Raw genomic sequence first — 7,500 nt, forward strand, 5'->3', positions numbered from 1 at the left:
CTTTATTTTTATACAAAATAGTGATCATTCCTAATCCCATTGATTCAGGCATCTCCCTTCTTTCTTCCATATGTTTATACAACTTACACAAAATTGGTGCTAAAAACTCTCTAAAAGTCTTATAAAATTCATGTGTTAACCCATCAGAACCAGGACTTTTATTAGGTTTTGTTTGCTTTATTGCTTCTTCTATTTCTTCTTCACATATTTCTTTGTCACACATCTCTCTCTCATCCTCCTCCAACCTTGCCTCTAGTGAATCTAAAATTGCATCCACACATTCCTGTTTTACCCCTTCTTTCTTAAACAGTTTCTCAAAAAATTTTTGTACTGCTTCTATTATTCCTACTAAATCTGTAACTTTCTCCCCATTCTCATTTTCTAACTCCATAATGAAGCACCTTTTTTGTTTGCTTTTCTCTAAGTTCAGAAAGAACTTTGTGCTCCTTTCACCCTCCAACGCATACTGCGCCCTACTCCTCACTTTTGCCCCTTCACTCTTTTCCTTTTCATATTCCTCAATCTCTTCTTTTATCTTAAGAAAACCCTCATTCCCATACTCTGGATTAACATCTATTTTTTCCGCTTCCCTCCTCATTTTCTTTTGCTTTTCCTCCAATTTACTTTTTCTCATAAAATTCCTTTGTTTTGAATATCTTATACTTCTTTTCTTAATTTTTTCCTTCAAACTCTCCCACCACGCACCCACATTTTCATTAAACAAAGGATTTTCCATTTCATATTGAATACATTTCCTAATATTTTCTTTATAGGCCTCTTCTGATAAAATTGATGAATTTAAACACCACACTCCCCCTCCCCTTCCCTCTTTATTTAAACATAACTTAATTTTTATAGCAGCATGATCACTCACTTCTAAAAACCTATACGCCACATTCCTCACATAGCTTGACATTTCTCTTTTCACCAAACACAAATCTATTCTACTTTGTTTTAATATTCCTCTTGCCATTTGTCTTCTAGAGAATTCTCTCTTAAAAGGGTTTTCTTCTCTCCATGCATCCACCATATCATCATTCTGCATCCAATCATTTAAATACTTCCTTGAGGCATCTGATCTAAACTTTGCACTGCTTGATGCATCTAATCTTGAGCGCCATACATTAAAATCCCCAACCACTATACATTTTCCTTTACATACTGGTTTCAACATTTTAAAAAGCTCTTTTCTTTCAATTTCAACGTTAGGCGCATAAACATTTATCAATCTAAAAGGTTCATTATAAAATAAAAAATCTAAAGCTAACAATCTCCCTTTACCATCATTAAAAACCTGATTTACGTGTTTAACCTTTTCTCTTTTTATCAGTATTGCCACCCCACGCTCCTTATTATTCCCGTGATTCACAAAAATATCCTCCTTCCACACATTTTTAACACTTTCCATCATTTCCTCTGACCAATGTGTTTCTTGAAAACATATTACATCTGCTTTCAATATTTCAATCACTCTTTCTACCTTCTTTATGTCTCTTAACCCGTTCCCATTTAAACATGCAATGTTCATTATTCCCCACATTACATATATTATAATTAATGGAAGTTTCAAACACATTCCATCAACCACATGTTCTTACTTCTTCCCACAGAGCTTCTCCTCCTCCTTGTTCTTTTTCCTTTTCCTCTGTGTACTCGTGTCTTCACGTATATCCATTAGCTCCCCCATCTCTGTCTCTGACAATCCTTGTACCTCCATTTCATGACTTCCTCCCACCTCCTTGATCTCCTGCGTCTTCTTGCTTTTCACAGAACTTTTGTCTTGATTTCTCTTTCCACTTCTGGCATCCTCCTCATCCTCTCCCCGTGTCACTTTACCTCTCCTTTCAGGGCTTGCCCCACTAGTCGAAACTCCTTTCTCTCCCATCTCTTCACCTTTTCTCCTTCTCTGCCGTAATCCCTCCACTGCCACTTCCCGGCATCTCTCTCTCTCTGACACTCCTTGCTCCTTTGAACTTTCCTCCACTCTCTCATCATCCACCTCCTTTTCTTCCGCTGACATTAAAGATCCCCATTCCTCATGCTCCGTCGTAAACAGATCTCCTTCTGCGTCCTCCGAAGCTTTACACACACATCGTGCATTCCTCATCCCGCATGTTTTGCAAATGTCTTCACTGCATTCACGAGCATAATGCCCCTGTTTCTTGCATCTGAAACACACAAAATTTGGACATTCCCTTACTACATGTCCAGGCTGTATACACAAGCGGCACACCTTCACCTGCCGATCATGAATCACACGGAAGTATTCTCCTCCTCCTGCCGTTTCAAACTTCGTTGAATATGGTAATGATTTTACTGTGTCCGTGAATCTGACTTTTAAAAATCTTGTCCCGTCAGCAATGTCCGTTCCTGGCCACATTCTCCTCTTTATTTTTGAAATTGCTGCCACTCCCCAATCCGTCAGCTTTTTCAATATTTCCTCGTCTTCAATATATGCAGGCAAACCCAAAAATGAGACAACCATCTCGTTGCTGCTTATTTCCTTAGCCATTATTCTGCTTTCCTTGATTTTAAGACCATCCAATAATTTTTCTTTACCTTTCTCCTCCTCCATTGTAAGCTCATATTCCTTGGGTGTCTTGTATCTACATGCAATTACTGCTCCACACTCCTCCTTTACCTTCCTCAGCATTTCCATCATTGTGATCCTGTTGTCTCCTTCAATCTCCACCAAAACTGTTAGTCCTTTGGCATAGCCCCTCACATTTTGTTGTCCACCTCTCTCCTTTTCCCACGCAGACCTCCTTTCCGCTCCTCTCTCCTTTTCCAAGCTTTCCCGCTGCATAGCCTTGCCTTTGTTGTCAGCAAAGCCGACAATCACAAAATAATGTGAATTCAAACAATCCCCAAACAGCACACTGCTGCTCGGGGACTGTAGATGCTTCTCTAAAAAAAAACTTTGCTACTTTACTCCACAACCAACAGATTCCGAAAACAAACTCTTGAAAGACTCAAAACACAAACTCTTCACCTGCTCACACTTCTAACTCACACACTTCCTCCCAGAACTCCACTAGAGGGCGCTCTCAGACTGGTATGGCCGTAAGCAAAAGCTGGGTTGAAGGGAGGCCTATTTAAACTATAAACAAAGGCCTTTAAAAAAAACAAACAAAAAAAAACAAAAAAAACTGTAAGAGCAATAAAAGTGAAAAGCTTACAACACCTGGTATTCCCAGGCGGTCTTCCATCCAAGTACTAACCAGGCCCGAGCCTGCTTAGCTTCCGAGATCAGACGCTCTCAGACTGGTATGGCCGTAAGCAAAAGCTGGGCTGAAGGGAGGCCTATTTAAATTATAAACAAAGGCCTTTAAAAAAAAAAAACCCTGTAAGAGCAATAAAAGTGAAAAGCTTACAGCACCTGGTATTCCCAGGCAGTCTCCCATCCAAGTACTAACCAGGCCAGAGCCTGCTTACTGTAGCTTCCGAGATCAGACGAGATCGGGCGCTCTCAGACTGGTATGGCCGCAAGCGAAAGCTGGGCTGAAGGGAAGCCTATTTAAACTATAAACAAAGGCCTTTAAAAAAATAAATAATAAAAAAAAATAACCTGTAAGAGCAATAAAAGTGAAAAGCTTACAGCACCTGGTATTCCCAGGCGGTCATCCAAGTACTAACCAGGCCTGAGCCTGCTTAGCTTCCGAGACCAGACGAGATTTTTTTTTATTTTTTTTATTTATTTTTTATTCATTAAAATTCATTTAAAAACATTAGAAACGCTTCCACATTACATCATTTTCAGATTCTGGCAGTGTCCACATAATGTCCTTTAGAACTTGATAGACTTGAGGTGTAACAACATAATAAAATTCCTTCAGTCTGTTTTCACATTTAAAATATTCATATAGTGTTTTAATGTACAATTCTGTTTTTCTTTTAAACATAGTCCAAACATCTAAGACCACTTTTTCTTTTTTAGCCACATTTCGTCTTTCCCATATAGCACTTTTCATTAAGCTTATCCATAAATCTATAAACCTTTTGTTTTTGTTTTTCTTATCCCAACCAAACATCATCACTCTTTCCCATTCCACTACATTTTCGTCCCATTCCCCAGTCAGATCTTTTACCACATCTTTGCATTTCTTTAAAAATTCCTCCAATTCTTTACAGTATAAAAACATGTGTAAGATCCATTCCCCTTCTTTTTGACACACTTTACAAACAGCGCTTTGTTCTCTTTCAATCTTGTTTAAAACAATGTCGGTAAAAATCACTTTGTGTCTTATAAAATAGTCTAAACATTCTAGCTTTATCTCCACACATTTCCCTCGCTTGTTTCTCCATACTGTATGTGTTCTTCTTTTAAATTTTTTAATTTTGCTTCCCAATACTTGTTTACAGTCGTTTTTTTAAAAACCTCATCTCTAAAAATAGCATATAAAAACTTGACAGTACAATGTTTAAACTCACACATATTTTCTCCCACTCTTACAGAGATATTCTTGTCTTTTGAGCCTTCTTCTATACTGTTAATTCTTTTAATCCATTCTTTGGGTATTGCATTCTTTATTTCTTCATATTTATTTTCTAGTTCTTGCACATTGTATTCTTTGCTTCCTCCATCATATCCACAATATATTGCATACTTAAAAAACCTTCTTTAAATTCATATAAAACATCTCTTACTCTTGTGATTCCCACTGCCATCCATTTCTTGAAAAACAGTTCTTTCCCTTGTTTTAAAACTTTTTTATTTAGGAACAAAGGTTGATTTAAAATTGCTTCTCTCCCGCTTGGCTCATACTCAATTCCCAATAAAAACTTTTCCCCCACACTAAAGATTTCCCTGTAAAAGTTAGGTAGTCCTTCTGTCATCCACAATTTAGTTTTCATCCACAGTGCATCTTTTCCCATTTTAAAATTCCCAAGTTTGTTTAAAAAATATTCCATTGTTTTCTTCCATTCTGTTTTATTTTTTGCATTAAAGTATTTCTTTACTACCTTTACTCTCAAGGCATTTTTACGTTGCCCCACGTCCATCAAGCTCAACCCTCCCTTCTCCACCTCCCCTAGAATCGTTTTGTATGCAATTCTTGCTGGTTTTCCCTCCCATAAGAAATTCAATGCACATTTCTTCAGTCTCTTTTCAATCCGCACCGGCATATCAGTACATATAAAACATACCATAATTTAGAGGCCATTAAAACATTCCATATTAAGGCCTTTCCCTTCAAGTTTAGCTCTCTTAATTTCCAAAAATTTAGCCTACGCTCTATCTCCATTATCAGTTGTTCCCACATTTCGTTTCTTGTTTTTTTTTCATTCTTCCCCATTAAAATTCCTAAAATCTTAATTTCCTCCACTTCTTTGAAATCAAAGCAATCTGTTAAATCCTTAGCTTTGCCAAATCTCATATACAAAGTCTTGTCCTCGTTTATTTTGCTTCATTTCATTCACAGCCTTCATAACCTCTTTGACGCTTTCTTTTGTTTTTACTATAATTGTTGTATCATCAGCATATTGAAAAATTTTCCCCTCTGCCTTTTTTTCTTCAATTTCTATTCCGATTATTTCTTTGTTCTGTTTTATCAATAGCCCCAGTGGTTCCGCCACGAGTGAATATAATAAAGCCGAAAGCAGACACCCTTGTCTAATAGATCTTGTAATTTTAAAACATTCTGTTAGAAAACCGTTGCATTTAATCTTTGTTATTGCGCCCTTGTATAAAATCCTTATCCATTTCGAAAATCTCTCCCCAAAACCAAATTCCCTTGAGATATCAAATAAATACTTATGCTCAACCCTATCAAATGCTTTTTCAAAGTCTACACTAATTATATACCCTTCTCCTTTCTTTTCTGTACCATATTATATCTCTTATGCTCATTGTTACAGTAAAGGGACACGCACCTTCCAAAAAGTTCAACTTTTGTCTCGTCGGTCCACAAGGTATTTTCCCAAAAGTCTTGGCAATCATTGAGATGTTTTTTAGCAAAATTGAGACGAGCCTTAATGTTCTTTTTGCTTAAAAGTGGTTTGCGCCTTGGAAATCTGCCATGCAGGCCGTTTTTGCCCAGTCTCTTTCTTATGGTGGAGTCGTGAACACTGACCTTAATTGAGGCAAGTGAAGCCTGCAGTTCTTTAGATGTTGTCCTGGGGTCTTTTGTGGCCTCTCGGATGAGTTGTCTCTGCGCTCTTGGGGTAATTTTGGTCGGCCAGCCACTCCTGGAAAGGTTCACCACTGTTCCATGTTTTTGCCATTTGTGAATAATGGCTCTCACTGTGGTTCGCTGGAGTCCTTAAGCTTTAGAAATGGCTTTATAACCTTTACCAGACTGATAGATCTCAATTACTTTTGTTCTCATTTGTTCCTGAATTTCTTTGGATCTTGGCATGATGTCTAGCTTTTGAGGTGCTTTTGGTCTACTTCTCTGTGTCAGGTAGCTCCTATTTAAGTGATTTCTTGATTAAAACAGGTGTGGCAGTAATCAGGCCTGGGGGTGACTACAGAAATTGAACTCAGGTGTGATAAACCACAGTTAAGTTATTTTTTAACAAGGGGGGAAATCACTTTTTCACACAGGGCCATGTAGATTTGGAGGGTTTTTTTCTCCCTTAATAACGTAAACCTTCATTTAAAAACTGCATTTTGTGTTCAATTATGTTATCTTTGACTAATAGTTAATGTTTTTTGATGAACAGAAACATTTAAGTGTGACAAACATGCAAAAGAATAAGAAATCAGGAAGGGGCAAATAGTTTTTCACACCACTGTTCTTTGCATTACTCCTAAGCCTCCTTCATACTTCTTTACTTCCATTTCCTTTAGCTTCCCTTGTATTTCTTTAATCTTTTCGATATCTTTGTTATCTTTCCTAAGTTCCGCTTCCATGTTCTCTTTTAATTCTTTTTCTTTAATTCTTTTACATTGTCTCCTTGAAAATTCCTTTTTTCCTTGTTTTTTTTTTTTATTTAAACATCTATTATATTATTTTCTTCCATTAGAGTTTTTAATTTATTCCTCCCCATATCTCTTTTAAAGACCATTCCTTTTGCCATATCTTGTTTACTAAAAACAGTATTAAAATCCCCCATCATTATTATTTTCTCGTACTTGTTTAAAATATTTTTTAAAACCTTAAAAAACTCTTTTTTTCTTTTCCTTCTTCCGGTGCATGTACATTTACTAAAATTTTCCCCTTATGTTTTATTTCTATAGCTAGACATTTACCTATTTCATCCTTATACACAATTTTACTTTTTTAAGCACATCATTTCTCATGAAGAAAGCAACTCCTCTCCCAAGCCTCTCATCCCCATTGTTATATAAAATTTCTCCATCCCAACTCTTCTTAATATCATACATCACATTTTCATTCCAGTTTGTTTCTTGTAGGGCAATAATATCTTGAAATTTGCATTTTTCTTGTATTCTTGCAAATTTATCCATGTCTCTCAGCCCTCTTGCATTAAAGCTGACACAATTTAGTACCATTAAAAGAAAAGAGAAAAACAAATACTTAAAATCACTCATTTGAC

The 7,500-nt window shown here is 36.6% G+C and overlaps 2 pseudogenes; both read right to left on the reverse strand.

Annotated features, from left to right (window-relative positions):
• Positions 1-3,172: 3,172 nt before the first annotated feature.
• Positions 3,173-3,281, reverse strand: LOC128543501 (uncharacterized; annotated as a pseudogene).
• An 86-nt stretch (positions 3,282-3,367) lies between these two features.
• LOC128543497 (uncharacterized) lies at positions 3,368-3,491 on the reverse strand (annotated as a pseudogene).
• Between the last annotated feature and the right edge of the window lie 4,009 nt (positions 3,492-7,500).

Source organism: Clarias gariepinus, chromosome 15 (assembly GCF_024256425.1).
Source record: "Clarias gariepinus isolate MV-2021 ecotype Netherlands chromosome 15, CGAR_prim_01v2, whole genome shotgun sequence".
In the NCBI taxonomy this organism is placed as follows: Eukaryota; Metazoa; Chordata; class Actinopteri; order Siluriformes; family Clariidae; genus Clarias; species Clarias gariepinus.